This window comes from Muscardinus avellanarius (assembly GCF_963383645.1).
Source record: "Muscardinus avellanarius genome assembly, chromosome: 5".
Lineage (NCBI taxonomy): Eukaryota > Metazoa > Chordata > Mammalia > Rodentia > Gliridae > Muscardinus > Muscardinus avellanarius.
In genome coordinates this window covers 4,474,549-4,490,255 of record NC_137790.1, presented here as the reverse complement: position 1 = coordinate 4,490,255, position 15,707 = coordinate 4,474,549, and positions in this window count along the sequence as shown.

Genomic DNA, 15,707 nt, shown 5'->3' with positions numbered 1-15,707 from the left:
CAAGGTCAGAGACTGCAGCAGCTGCAGGCTAGTTCCTTCCAGAAAGTTCTGAGAGACAAGCTGCTGCTGGCTGCTTCGGCGTTCCCTGGCTTGGGGAAGGGTTGCCCGATCCCCGCTCTGTTTTTGCAGGGCCCTGCACCTGTGGGTCTGTGCCCAAGCTTTTCCCTCTTCAAGACAGCTGCCACCACCCTCCACTGTGACCCGTCCTGACTAGTGACACTCAGAACAACCCATTTCCATGGAGGTCACACTCAGAGTTCCCGGGGGCTAGGACCTCAGCATGTGGATTTGGGGGTACACGCTTCGGTCCACAACTCTTTGTTTTGTTTTTGTGGTATTGGGGCTCAAACCCTGGGCCTTGCACATGCTAGATAAGCACTCTCCATGGATCCCCAGCCCAGCCCCTAGCCCCAAGCAAGTCACAATGAACAGAACGGCAAGATTAATTGAGGCACGAGATCCCAGCGCTCTGGCTTCACTCAAGAGACAGGGACTTCTTTTCCTCTTCAGTAATTTAGCAGAACATTTATCTCTTGGTTACAAAGCAAAGAGCTTGCTGGGCATGGCGGTGCATGTCTGCAATCCCAGAACTCTGGATGCTGAAACAGGGAAGATATCAGGTTCAAGGCTAGCCTCCGCAATTGAGCAAAACCCTCGGCAACTTAGCAAGACCCTGTTTCAAAATAAAAAATAAAAAGAGCTGGAGGTGTAGCTCAGAGGTAGAACACTCCTAGTCCAATACAAAAAAAAATTAAAACAAAAACAAGAAAAACTGTAAAGACTTTGATTTCTAGAGAAAAAGGTATTTTCCCTCCTGGCTGGGGATGGAGCATACAGACCCACCCTCTCTCCCTGCAGTTTAGCTGAGAATTACTCCACCTCCTCCTCCCAGGAGAAAGCACAGAGAGAGGGACACCAAAACCCCATGAAGTAAGTGGTGACCCTGCTTCCCTGGGGGAGGACGAGTGGGCGGAGGCGCCACCATGGGCAGTGCTGAGCCCCGGAGCCAGCCCACACCAAGCTCTCAAGCTGTAGAAGTGCCAGGGCACTGTCATTTCTCAGGTCCCTCTAGTTGCTGCTCCTGGGGAAGCGTCACTAAGAATCCATTACACGGGTTCAGCCACCTACTGCTGGAAGAAGGGGGACTTTTGCTGGGGGTCTTCAGCTCTGGGAGGCTGTGCTCCAGCAGCCAGTAGACTATCCTTCCTTGGGTGCCCGCTGCCCTAAGCTGCCCCTGGGGATAGGCGCGGCCCGCCTGCCATCTGCCTGCATCACAGTCAGTCTGCTCCATCCGGACCCCACCGTCAACCTCAAGCCCGAACCCACCATTCTCCTTCATCACAACCCACCCGCCTTCACTCAGAACCATCCATCCACCTCCATTCTGCCCCTCCATACTGCCCCTCTATTCTGCCCCTCTATCCACCACCCTCCAGTTTCTCCATCCACCTCCATCGTGCTTCTCCATCCACCACCATCCTGCCCCTCCATTCACCTCCATCCTTCCCCTCCATCCACCTCCATCCTGTCACTACATCCGCCTCCAACCTGCCCCTCTATCCACCACCATCCTGCCCCTCCATCTGCCTCCATCTGCCCCTCCATCCGCCTCCATCTGCCGCCATCCTGCCCCTCCATCTCCTTCCATCCTGCCCCTCTATACACCACCATCCTGCTTTTCCATCCACCACCATTCTGTTTCTTCATCCACCTCCATCCTGCCCTCCATCCGCCTCCATCCTGCCTCTTCCTCCGCCTCCACCCTGCCCCTCCATCCGCCTCCATCCTGCCCTCCCTCGCCTCCATCCTGCCTCTCACTCCGCCTCCATCCTGCCCCTCCATCCACCTCCATCCTGCCCCTCCATCCTGCCCCTCCATCCTGCCCCTCCATCCTGCCCCTCCATCCGCCTCCATCCTGCCCCTCCATCCGCCTCCATCCTGCCTCTCCATCTGCCTCCCTCCAAAGTCTGGCTTCAGATTCCACAAACAGCAACATGCTCTGGGTCCAGCCAAATCTGTCCCCTGAAAATGCTCCAAGTTCTGCAGAGAGGAGCCCTCCCAGCAACCCCTCCGGTGTGACGAGCCAGACTTGGACTCACTCTGACAAGCTGCAGGACTTAGAAGCAAGTGATGCCTTCTAGGATTTGCAGGCTGACAGGCTGCAGAAAGCACTTGCAGGTGACGGGAAGAAACTGTGTGAGAGTTAGGAAAGCTCAGGTGTGAGTTAACTGCCTGCAAGCCCAGGGCTCCTGCGTGCCCTAAAATTATTTATATGTCAAAACACCGGAAAGTACACAGAGGCCATCGTCTGGCAAACTTGACCTTGAGATCGGAGGCACAAATGTGTTCTATGTCCGCACGAGTGGGTAGGAGTGAGACAGCTGTTGGAAAAGTTTCTCCTCCTGGTCTGCAGTCAAGTCCCCAGAGGCCCAACCTCTATCTCTACTTCCTCTCTCAGCCCTGAAGACCCAGCATCAGCAGTGTCCCAGGCGGGCTACTGGGCATTTGGAGAAAATTCGATTAGACGTTTATTAAAAGCATGAAACTGGGTGTGGTGGCACACACTTGTAACTCCAGATTTGGGGGCTGAGAAAGGAGGATCATGGTTCACAGACAGCCTCAGCTACTTAGCGAGGCCCTTTGCAACTCAGTGAGGCCCTGTTTCAAAATAAAGAATAAAAAAGGGCTGGGGATAGCTGGGAGGTAGAATGCCCCTGTGTTCCATCTCCAGTACTGGAAGAAAAAAAAAAAGAATACCCATAGTTTTCCTTTCCATGTAGCCTGACTAGAGACCTCAACCTCTGGCGTTGCTTTCAGTCTGAAAGCAAAGTTCTCCCGTTTTCCCTATTTTTCTTTTGTGCACAATGAAATACGTGTGGGTGGCTCCAGGCTCAAGTTTCAGTAATGTTGGCACGGACTATCTTAAACTGTATCGCCAAATAAAGTGGGAGATTGTTGAGCACCCTCAGTGCTCAGGAGGCTGTGGTGGGAGAGGGGCCTGCAGGAGCGGCCCATGCTGGCAGCACCCTGAGTACCAACCCTCAAGCGCCACGCTTGTTCAAGACAACAACTTCCTTCCTGTTGGACTTCCTGCCCTATTCAGAGGAGGAAACTGAGGTCAACAGAGGTTGAGAAAGTTCATCCCACAACCAGCCAGGTGTGGCTCCAGGATCACTTTACTGATTGATTGATTTTTGGGGGGGTGCTACTGGGGATGGAACCCAGGGGCATTCTACATCTGATCTATATACCCAGATCTATTTTATTCTCTTATTTGGAAACAGGATCTCACTAAGCTGCAGAGGCTGGCTGCAGACCTGCATTCCTTCTGTCTCAGCCCCACGAGTACTAGGGTTACAGATGTGCGCCGCCATGCCTGGATCCAGCTTGACTCTCCGGCTCTTGCTCAGCCCAGAGGCGAGCTTATCTCATGGGGAGGTGACTTATCTCTGCAGACGTAATGGTAGGATCATTGAGTGGTAACATGGACCAGAAGGGCATCTGAGTTCTAAAAAGAATCCTGGGGAACACAGCTTAAAGACGGAAGGTGTCCAGGAGGCTGGAGCCATGAGCAAGCCCCAGGAGCAAGGTGGTCAGAGAGAGGAGACCCCTGTGGTGACCCGTGCTGTGGCTGTGCAGGAAGGAGAAGTAGGGGTGCCCTCTGAGCCTCCCCAGCTCAGGCTGTGGAGATGATACAAATACTTCCCAGCAACGCACTCAGAGCCACGTTAGGAAACACACACCAAAGGAAGGCATCGCCCTCACGACAGTGGTCCGCTGGGCACCCCCTGCTTCTCCAAGCGTCACTGTGACAGCTGGGGAGAGTGGCCCCTCTGCTTCAGCAGGGACTCTGCCGCAAGACGCCGCTTCCTGTCTTCCACCTCTCACTCTCTGCTCCGCCCTCTTGCCCTCTGACCCCCAGCCATCATCCCTTCTTGTTCTTAGTTCCTCCTGACTGGAGGCCCTGGCCTGTGACCTCAGGGACTTTATGGGTTCCTGGGCTCTCTGGATCCCCAGGTCCACTCAGCCTCCTGAGAATAAGGCTGTAAAGAGGGCACCATCCCTCCTCTGGTAGCTCAGTGTAAAAGCCGCTCCCTGGGAGCAGGTATGGCGGCCGCTGTGCAGCGCCGAGGCTTCCAGTGCAGACCACCCCTCAGCACCGTCTCCCCAGGGCCAGGCGCCGAAGGCTCTTGTCTGTCCCCCGCTAGGCTGAGGTCACTGGATTGCATAGCTGCTCTCATTTATTCTGCAAGAACACTGTCCAGAAATCCTGCTGTCCTCCTCCTGAGGCGGGCCTGCCTCCCATGGGGCTGAGTCGGCTCTGTCCCCGGCCACTCTGGGGCCATGGAACCACCAAGTCTCGGTGGGAATGTACCGACTTCCGGGACACAAACTGGAGAGAAAGGTGTGAAATATCAGCCAGAAAGCTGTGTGTGGAGGTGGCGGGGACCGTGTCCCGTGGGACCTGGGAGGGGCAGCGAACGACCATGTCCAGTGGCAGGAAAGGAGTGTGTGGGTGCCCTTGCTTTCAGTCCACGTCCAGGAAGTCATAATTTTTGGAAATGAGTTGAGTCCTGTTGCAGAAAGAAGTCAGAAAATGTAAAACCAGCCCTAGCTCTGTCAACTAGTATGTGTACTTGAAACAAATTACTTTGCCATCTGCACCTCAAGTTTCCCACATCTGTCCCTCCCTGCCTTGACAGGTTGCTAAAACCATCCATCTATGTTGGGAACTGAATGTAGATTTTTTTTCTTTAAACATAGAAAGCTCTGTAAAACTTCAGACCATTTATTCTTGCCCTGTGGTATGGAGAAAATTAGAGTAAGTGGTGTCATTATATTCGATTCTACTCCTAGGCTTTGTGATGGTGACGATGTACATTACATAAGCTTTTAGGAAGCTTTATTGTCTATCGATCAACAAAAACAATCCATTTTTAAATATGTGACGCATGAGAAAACACAATGCTTACTAAAGCCAAATTAATGCATCTCTAGAAAAATAGTACAGCAGCTGCCCCGCTTTCATTTACCGGCGGTGACCGTGAGGATCAAAGGACATCCTTGAATCCAGGAGCCGCCTTTGAACTCTGAAGAGAAGAGAAAGTCATACGTTCACTGTGGCTGCTAGTGATGGTGGCTTATGCTGGGAAGCAGGAGTGGGCCAGCCTTGGTCCATAGAGGGAGCGAAAACCCCACCCACGGGGGCTAAGGGAAGGTGGGTGGTGGGGTGTGGGGCTAACAGGTAACCCAGGGAAGGGAAGGAGATGGCAGAGAACAGGAAGACTGGGCTCAGGAGAACAGCACCCAGAACACAGAGGCTGTGGTGCTCCGAGGGTCCCGCACTGGCCCCAATGGACACCACGATACCCTCTCCAAAGCCTCGGTGCTCGATGGCACCTGAGCAGCCGGCCTCCCTGGCAGGGGACAAGAAGAACCCAGAAGCAGCTGCCCTGCAAAGGTCGGAAGAGAGAGAGTTTCCGAGATACCTGTCCCAGCACAGTGGGCGCCGTGGAGACACCAGGCAGGAACTCCGGAGACAGATTCTGACGCCTTGCGTCCTCCTCTTTAGGATGGCGACAGCCAAAAGATTGTCTTCCTCGCTATTGTGTTCGAGAAGTCCAACTCAGATAAATACAAGTTCGTTGTCACCTTTGAGTCCCGGCCAGAACACCTGCCCGGGGAAGATAACGGAGCAGGTGACACCTGAGAGCGGAAGCTGATGACTTTTGTATCTTTCTCTGGATGGGGCGGCACAGGCCGCTAGGGCTCCCAAGGGGCTGGTGTCCTCTGAAAGCTGCCTTATTCTGCTCATGCTGAGTAGGGAGGTCATAGCTTCTTCCTAGAAAAGTTCTCCGGTGGATCATTAGTCTAATTAGCATAATTAGCACAACAGGGGATAGTCAAGGAAACAAAGAAGCTGTAGAATAGCTCAGAAATGTGCAGCGAGTGGGCTGCACAGCTGCGAGGGGCCTGGCTCCTGTGGACTGTGCCAGGAATGGCCTCAGGGTGTCCAGTGCCCAACGCGCTCAAGCCGGAGCAGGGTCAGGAATCGGGCTTCCCCGGCCCCAGGCCAAGCGGGTGGGAAGCCGGCTCTGAAAAGCCCGTTGGCCGAGAGGGTGGTGGTCAGCCTGGGCAGGGAGAACACGCAGTTCATGCGAACACGGAATGCAGTTTTTACAGCTTTTCCTTGGGGATTCGCATTCCTCGGCTACTTACTTCTGGGGATTAGTTCAGCTGTCTGGTTATACTTTCTCTGTTGTTCCTTGGAAACAAAGAATGGAAACATAAGAAAATCCTTTCATTACCTGGTACAGCGCTACACATGGACACAACAGAGGGAGATGAAAGCCGGGCTTGTGGGCTCAAACAATGAGGTATTCACTAACCCCACGAGGAGAGGTTTACACAGCGGACACACCAACGCACATCTCTTTTCTTAAATTTTCTTTCTTTCAAAATATTCTAGACAAAATAGTAGTAGTAATAATAATAATAATAATAATAATAATAATAACAATAATAATTCAGTGCAAAAAATCAGCCAGAGACTCAATGTATTTAAATGGAGATATTTGTATCCATATTGTGAAAAGGAGCCTCTGTCCGCAGGAAGCCTGTCCAGACAAGCAAGTGGGCCCTGGAAAATGGACCGTCTGCCAGGAAAGGGACACGGGGCTTCCTGGGATGGGACCTGCTTACAGTCTGGCCCAAGGTTCATTGCAGTTGCTACTATTTCTACACTTCTGCAGAGGGATTTCACTAAGACCCCAGCTGATCCATTCAGCCAAGAAGGCCAAAGCCATGGTCCCCCAGGAAAGCAGCAGAGCCCAGTGGTCGATGCCTGCTGCAGCTGCCCTCCCAACTCCACCAACTAAGACCTGGAGCTGGGCGCGATGGCGCATGCCTGAAAAATCCAGTACTTGGGAGGCTGAGACGGAGGATCACAGGTTGGAGACCAGCCTCAGCAGCTATGCGAGGCTCTCAGCAACTTAACCAGACATTGCTTCAAAATAAAATATATATAAAAAATAAAAATAAAAAAATATATATAATGGGGCTAGGGATGGATGTAGGTCAGAGGTAGAATGTCCCTAAGTATTTCTACAAGAGAGAGAGAGAAGAGAGAGAGAGAGAGAGAGAGAGAGAGAGAGAGAGAGAGAGAGAGAGAGAGAATTGAGAAACAGAGACAAATATCTGCATATCTGCAGACAGGATGAGGCCCAAGATTAGAGACTGCCACTTCCCCTGAAAAAGGCCACCCCATCATTCCAAGCACTGCATCATGCGGGGTCATTGCAGCCCCTCCCCTACCACCACTGACCACTGGACTGCCTTGCTCTTGATTCGAGTCGCACAGCTGATGAGCGCTGAGCCAGACTCTGCCGCCTGCTGGTCAGGCCTCAGTTTCTTCATCTGTACATGGGGATGACAATATCTGCATCCTTCAAGGAGCTGATGCCGCTGGGTATCAATAGCTCAGAAATGCCCGGCACTACACAGTGCACAACTACCATCAGCCTTGGCAACTGTGTGCAGCATCCATTGGCTGCCATGGGGACCAGACGGGGGTCCAATGTGATCGAATCCCAAGCTTTCATCGCTATTCTCCCGGCCCTCCCTCATGTTTCTTTTCCTTGGCTTTACATGGAGAGATTCCACTGGAGAACACAAAACAGAGGCTCCAGACACAGCTTCCTGTGTGCTGGGAAAAGCTGCTGCCCGGGGAACAGACAGATGATTCCAGAAACAAGGGTCACTGAGGCTGGAGGGAGGGATGGAGGGCCCAGGATGGGGGCGGGCAGCACTGAAGAGACACCCAATAGGATGAGCCATTCAGTCCAACAACACCTGGACCACCAGCTGCAAGCCGGAAGCCACAGCTGTGTCCTGGGAAGCGTCCAGCCCCACTGGCCATCCCGCAGGGACAGCCCCATCTAGCAGTGGAGGTGGGGGGGATTTTTAGGTAGTGCTTTCATTTTCATGACCAAAGTACCAGACAAGCACAACTTAGAGGGAGAAAGGTTTATTGGCTCAGAGATTTGGGTAGGTTTAGTCCACAGTTGTCCAGTTCCAAGGCAGAAACCGTGGTGGCAAGGACTGGGCATGGCGGGGTAGACCCAGCTCTCAGCCATGGTGGCTAGCAGCAAGAAGAGAGGCCAGGGACTGTCCTCAAGGCCACCTCTCCCAGTCATGCCCCACCGCTGAACCCCACTGCACTGGGGACTTTGTTTTCAACACATGAGCTTTTGGGGGTGGGGTGTCCTGCCAGACTCCAACCATAACAGCAGGCTTGAGGTGTGAAGCCGGATAGCAGAGGCCTATCCCTGAGCCTTGGCAGCAGCTGCAGGAAACACCATCCGTGTCCTGGGTGCTTGCAGGGAGGCCGAACAAAAACTGCGGACTTGTGTGAGCAGATGCCAAGGGCCTGTGGCCAGCAATTGCTTGATTGATACTGGGGTGTGTGTGTGTGTGTGTGTGTGTGTGTGTGTGTGTGTGTGTTGATAGAATGTATAATGAGGGTGTGTGTGCCCATGTGTGCCACATGCATAGTGCCGATGGTATATGGTGTGTTGTTGGTGTGTGTGTGTGTGTGTGTGTGTGTGTGTGTGTATACATACAACACATATGATGAAGTAGGCGTGGCTCTCAGTCATGGTGGCTGGGGGAAAAGGCCACCTCAAGGCCACCTCCCCAGCCATGCCCACCTCAGAACCCCACCCACTGAGGACCAGCTCTCAACACATGGTGAAAACAGGCTGTGCCATGCGTCTTGCAGGCCTGTGATCCAGATGCAAGAGTTTCTGGCCAAAGCTATCGGGGAAACTTCTCGCTATAGAAGGATTCTTAACTGGGGAGGGACAGACCCAGTTTCTACAGCTAAAGGGGAAACACATACCTTGAGCCACAAGCCGCAGAGCCAGAGAGTCCAGTCTGGCAGGAGTGAGGTCACAGAGGCCAGGAGCCTGGACTTCGTCATCGGTGGGCGAGAACAGGGAGCGCCCTGGGTGGTGGGCAGCAGGAGTGGCCCTGGAGCCCTCAGTGACACGGTCCATCTGCAAGATGTTTACTGTGGGGCCGGGCGTGGTGGCGCACGCTTGTCATCCCAGCATTAGGGCGGCGGAGACCGAAGGATCGAGGTTTGCAGACAGCCTCGGCTACTTAGCGAGGCCCTTCGAAACTCAGTGAGACCCTGTTTCAACAATAAAAAGACTAAACTAGAGGGCTGGGGGTGTAACTCAGAGGTACAGGAACCCTGGGCTCCATCCCCAGTACCACACACAAAAAGATGTTCACTGTACAAGAGTGAAATATTAATAAAATCTGTTACTCGGGCAGATTTATTCTGAAACAATCTACTCTTCCCATCCCTGGGATGTACACGCGAAAGAGCTCCAGAACTCTCCTAGAGTTTACAGGGGTTTATATTTTTCAAAATATTCTCAAATACAGCATCATCTCATGCCAGCTGCCTGTCAACCACCTGCCCTGCGGGCTGCTGGGCTGGTGACAGTCCTTTGTCCCCCGCTTTCCTCTTTGCACAGTGGGCTTGCGAGGTTAGCTGACTTAACAGAGGAAAAATGTTTGCTCCTAGGCACGATGCCCCACCAGCGTCAGCCGGCACCCGGGGCTCTCCCCAGGCAGGGACTCTGGCCAGAGCCCCCATGACAGAAGACATCAGGACAGTAACCCTGAGGGGGTGTGGCAGGCTGGAGAAGGACAGACAGATGGAGGGAAGGAAGCGAAGATGAGAGGCCAGCCCCACTGAGCATCCCAGAACAGCAAGAGCTGGAGGAGGAGAGGCGGAGGGGAGAGGCGTCCTGCTGTCCAGAGCCACCCAGGGACCTCTTCCTTGGAAACCTTCCCAGGACTTGGTCTGTGGGAGGCCCCATGGGGTTTTGGACAGAGGAGCAACACTGTGCGACATATTTTAACAGGATCACAGAGATTAGACCACCAGGACAGGGCAGAACAGGAGGCAGCGGAGGGGCACAGGGACTCGTGATGACGGCTCAGACTAGGTGGCGGTGGAGGGTGGAGAAGTTGTTGGTCTGTTTCTGGTAAATTCTGAAAACATATCCAGTACGATTCTTGACAACCGGGTATGTCAGAAAAGTCAAAGATGTGTCCAGAATGTGGGGTCTGACCACCTGGAGGGATGGACCAGGTGTTTAACTGAGGTGAGAAAGACCTCAGGCAGAGGGATCAGGGAGAAAGGGGATAATAAAACAGAAATTCTCCAGTGCCGAGATTACTGTTTTACACCCTTAGGAAGTAGATGGAACATGAGAAGATTGTCTTTCCGGAGCAAAAGAAAACAAGAAAAGCAACAACAACACAAAACCTTCCTTCAGTAAAAATAATCTACAAATATCGATTGCACAAAAACCTACAGGGACATCGTGACCCTCAGTTCTTCCTGCGGTCATGCCACGGGCTCATCTCTCCCAGGAGCCAGGTCCCCAGCTCCGAGGGGCCAATTTCTTAACTTATTGGGTCTCAGGGCCCTCACTGTAAGTCAGGGATGATGACACACACTGCCCACTCTACCCAACAATTAAATGACATCCATTTTATAAAGAGCTGGCATATGGTGGCTGGTAAATACTAAGATAGCCGTGACTATTTTGACTGTAAGCCTAAAAGCCAGGAAGATGAATTCCCAAGGGCCATCCTTCTACCAGCAGGAAGCTCCTAAGGCGTTATGGTGGGTGTGCCTGCTCCTAAGTGTGATCCCAGCAAGAGAGGACCACCCTCCTCATCTCCCAGGGCACTCGGGAAGCATCATCCACACAGGAGCAGCTGGCCCCCAGGGGTGTGGAAGACATCTCTAGGACCTTTTCTCCTCTCCACGACGGGACTGAGGCTGTTGGCAGAACCCCAATGGGCTGGAGATCTGGTGAGAACTGTGCTGACATGGAATACCAACCCTGTGTTAGTGGCTCAGACAAACAGTTGTCACGTGTCACCGGCGGTGCCCACAGGTCTACATCCTGCAGCACCAGGAACAATGTTAAGGAGGGACCTTCAGCCTTCCTGCTGGCTCCCGCCTGGGCCTCCGCCCACCCAATGGGGGCGGGGCAGCTCCCAGGAGAAAGCAAACAAACCCCACCCTCCAAACCCAGCCGGACCTGCCAGCCTGGTCCACAGCACAGCCTCACTGGGGGCTCCCTTCCACAGGGTCGCAGGCTAGTCCCCCCCCCCCCCCCCGGCAGGGAGTGTCACCAGCCAGACCAGGATGTAAGCGAGAAGGGTTTCTGGTAAGAGTTTAAACATCCTTCCATACCTGTGTTACCCTGTCACCCTCGGCAGTAATTATTACTCATTAAAACAACACCTGGTGATTGAAGCTTGGAACACACACGTTTTGTGTGAGGTCGCAGGCAAGCCTTCTTACCTCTTTGCACAGGTACTCAGCGAGCTGGACTGCTACTCAGCCAATAAGGGCCGTTTCCCCGGCTGGACGGAGGAGGGAGGAGGACAGATTGCATGAAACCCAGAGAGCCAATCCCAGCAGGACAGGAAGAGCCCTCCCTCACCTCACCTTGTCCCCCCAGCTCAAGGGCAAGTAGAATAATCTAGAATATTATTTCTCTTCTTTTTTCATATCACACGTCCTCAGTATCAGGAATCCTTAACTACTGCATTAAGTTTTTCCACCTATTCAGGTCTGGTGGAGCATGCCTATAATCCCAGTCCTTGGGAGGCTGAGATAGGAGGACCGCAGGCTCAAGGACAGCCTCTTCCGCGCTTTAGCAATACTCTCAGCAAGACTCTGTTTCAAAATGGAAAATAAAAAAGAGCTGGGGTATGCTCAGAGGTAGAATGTCCCTGGGTTCCATCCCCAGTGTCTAAATAAATATAAATAAATAAATAAATAAATAAATAACCCCACCTTCATCGTTGAGGCTCAAATCTGGTTCACTTAAGCATTGTTCCATTTACATAACCCACCGGTCTCTGGTTGGTCCCCTTCTTCTAGACTCCTCCTCTCCATTTGGCCGAAGTATTCCATGAGCAAGGACTTTCAGTCCCAGGGGTAAGGCTAATGGCGGGCCTCTTTTCTCCTGCCTATGGGAAGGATGGCCCCGCCGGGTGCTGGGTCCTGGCCCCGTCCTCTTCGCCTGGACTCTGGAGTTCTGCTTTCTGTGACCATTTCATCTTCTGGAGAGGCCCCCAGACTTGGAGCGGCTCCAGTCGGGCCCAGCTCTAGCACCTTCTACCCTCTGCGGCTGAAGCTCCACCCCCTCCCGTTTACTCCTTTCTGGGCCTCCTGAGACAGGAGCCCACCCCAGCCATCTCCTTCCTGACCCCGCTCCTGAGCTCTGCTTTCTGGCCCACCGGGCGGCACGGTCCTGCAGCGGGATCGCTCTGGGTCACTACTCCAGCAGTCGCATTTTCGCTCTGTCCTTCAGCCCTTTTCTCCAGCGCCTGAGTTTTCCTTTTATGTTCAAATATCATGTTTTTATCTCCAATGATTCTTTTGATCTCTGATTGCTCATTTTTACCAGTAAAAGCTCTTATTTCCTTGATATAACAGCTTCAGAAATTTCTCGGGAGTGGGGGAGAATGCTGGAATTATTTGTGGGGCTTTGGGGTGTCTCCACTGCTGGGGCTTCTCACTGACGGTGCAGCTGGGCACGCAAGACAGCTGCACATTCCAGGGGGTGCCCATGCTCCAAGGAGGATTCCTCTCTCCCCTGTGAGGTCCTATGAGATGGCTCTCCGCCTGTAGGAGGAGAGGTGGAAACTGGTCTTGGTGCCCTGGGAAGGCTGGAACAGCATAGTTACAGAGTGGGAAAAGACACATTCAGACCAAGCCCAAGAAATGAGCAGAGAGAGAAAATTAGCTGTGATAGTCATCGGGAAGGTCACAGATACACAGCTGAGGGGTCACAGGCCTTTCGGGGAAGGTGGACTAGTACCTGCTGAGTGGCTGGTATGTAACGAGCCTTCCAGAGGTGCTGCTTTGTGTCACCAACTCTAGTGACATTAAGATGGGCGTCTTGTACCAGGGTTGAAGGAATCGTCCCTTTAGGCTCTGCTTAAACAGTGGCTACCATTAAACATTGCTATCATGATGCTTTATAGATAGATTGTTTAGGAATTCTGTTTTATATATATGAAAGTAGATTCTAACTCTATTTACACATTCCTATTTTAACATAAAACATAGGTGAAGCCAATTGACAAATTATTTCTAAGGTTTTTCACACTCAGGCTAATTCTTTGGAATCTCTTTTGGAGCCATGGTGGTCATGAGACTTGCTTCTTAAGTGGCACTGGTACCATGTGATGGTGAATCCAAGTCTCCTCGGGGCTTTTCTCCACTCTGTGGCGCCAGCAGAACATTGTTTTTTCACCTGTCCCAGGCTCTCAGTCCACCTGCAGCCTTGGCCCAGGGCCCTCTTCCTCCCTTATCAAAGCCAGTGATGTCGCACCTCTGTAGCTGTGTCTCATCTAACTGTACCTGGGCCAGGCTCTCAGACTCAAGGACGCCCTTGACTGAATGGTCCCAACTGTGTGCCCAGAGCAATCTGTCCATCTCAAGGGGCCTTCTTGCAACCTCAGCTTCACAGTGCTTTTTGTCACATCAGGTAACGTAGTTACCAATGTCGGAGACGTGGACATCTTTAGGGGCATCATCCTACCCTTCATGAGCATTACAGTCTCCAGGACACCCCAGCCCCTCAGACCTTCTTGGAAGTGCTTATGCTTATGTTGAGATTTTCTTGACATTAGCAGGAGGTGCCAAAAGTTTAGCACAACCCCCACAACGTCATCCACCTGAGCCTTAAGTCATTTGGTAACTGGGAAATGTCACAAGAAGCACCTCTCAGTGGTGGTGCCGGGCACGACAGCCATGCACACTGGCACCACCCCGTGCCAGGCCTCACTGACAGCGTAAGGCTCCGTGCCGTGGCTGTGTCCTGGCTGTGGGGAGGTTAAAGTGTGAACAAACAGAATTGACTTGGGAAGGTGATTTTACCCTGATGCATTAGTCAGCTTTCTGTTGCTGTGACAAAATACTGGAGATAGAAAACTTAAAAGGAGGAAACATTTATTTTGGCTCATGGATTTAGAGGCGTTAGTCCATGGTTGCTTGGCCCTGCTGCTTTGCAACATGCAGCAAAGGAGGCTGCTTAGCTCATGTCTGTGATAAAGGGGCTAGGGTCCCAATATCCCCTCCCAGGCCACGCCCCCAATGACCTAACCTCCTCCCGCTAGGCCTCGAAAGGTTCCACCACTTTTTGGTAGCGTCCCAGGCTAGGCACCAAGTCTCCAACACATGGGCCTTGGGGGACACTTCAAATCCCAGTGATGGAATCTCACAAGCAGAATACTAAAGTGAGAAAACCAAGCCGCAGCCATGCATGGCTTTAGCACCCAGAGAAGCTGCTCTTGGGTGGACAGAAGACAGGCAAATAAGGAACCGAAGGCTCAGACTGATTCCCCTGGGATACCCTGAAGGTCTGGGTCCTAGGCTCCCAGCCCAGAGACCACGCCCTGCCATGGCTGTGACCTACACATTCACCAGAACAGTCCTGCAGGGGGTCGACATCTGGACGTTCGGTGACGTCAGCCCCTCGCCTCTCAGGTGAGCTTGCCTGCCAGGGCCCTGGCTGATGCACTCTGACACCAACACCTCTCTTTATTCCACCCATGTTTCCCAAAAGTGTGTGAGGCTTTTTGTATATGGAACTCTATCTTAAATGCACATGGGAAGGTTGTTATTTAAAGGAAGTTGGAGGTGAATTCTTACTTTCCTATGTCCCAAAAATGTGCCTAATTAGCCATTTTAAGGAGGCAGTGTGGTTTAGGAAAAAGAAGGCAGAATTCAGAAGCCAGCTGACCAGGCTCAGATCTGGGCCTGCCAGAACCTTAGGCAGGGGCTCAGCTCTCTGTGCCTCACTGCCTTCCTGTGATGTGGTACACGAGGCCTTTCGAGTTGGGGTCTGGGATGTCCCTCAGAGCTGATATGTTAAAGCTCCCCGGTGCGGCAGAGGTCAGAGGTGAGACCTTTAGGCAGCGATTATATCATGAGGGCTCTGGCCTCATACGTGGATTAATACAGAGATGGATTCATAGCTGAATGGACTCTTGGGAGGTGGTGAAAACCAGGTGAAAGAGGTGGATCTTTGGGGCTGTGGCTTGTCTTCAATTGTTCCTCCTCCACCACCTTCTCCTCCTCCTCAGCGCCCTCCTCCTCTTTCTTCTTCTTTTTCTCCTTCTCCTCCTCCTCCACCACCTCCTCCTCCTCTTTCTTCTCCTTGTCCTCCTCCTCCTTCTTCTCCTTGTCCTCCTCCTCCTCCTCTTCTCCTCCTCCTCCTCCTCCTCCTCCTCGTCTCCTCCTCATTCGTCTCCTCCTCCTCCTTCCTTCTTCTCTTCCTCCTCCTCCTCCTCCTTCTTCTCCTCTTCCTTCTTCTTCTTCTCTTCCTCCTCCTCCTTCTTCTCTTCCTCCTTCTTCTTCTCTTCCTCCTCCTTCTCCTCCTCCTCTTCCTTCTTCTTTTTCTCCTCCTCCAACTCCTTCTCCTCCTCCTCTTCCTTCTTCTTTTTCTCCTCCTCCAACTCCTTCTCCTCCTCCTCCTTCTTTTCCTCTTCCTCCTCCTTCTCCTCCTCCTCTTCCTTCTTCTTTTTCTCCTCCTCCAACTCCTTCTCCTCCTCCTCCTTCTCCTCCTCCTCCTTCTTTTCCTCTTCCTCCTCCT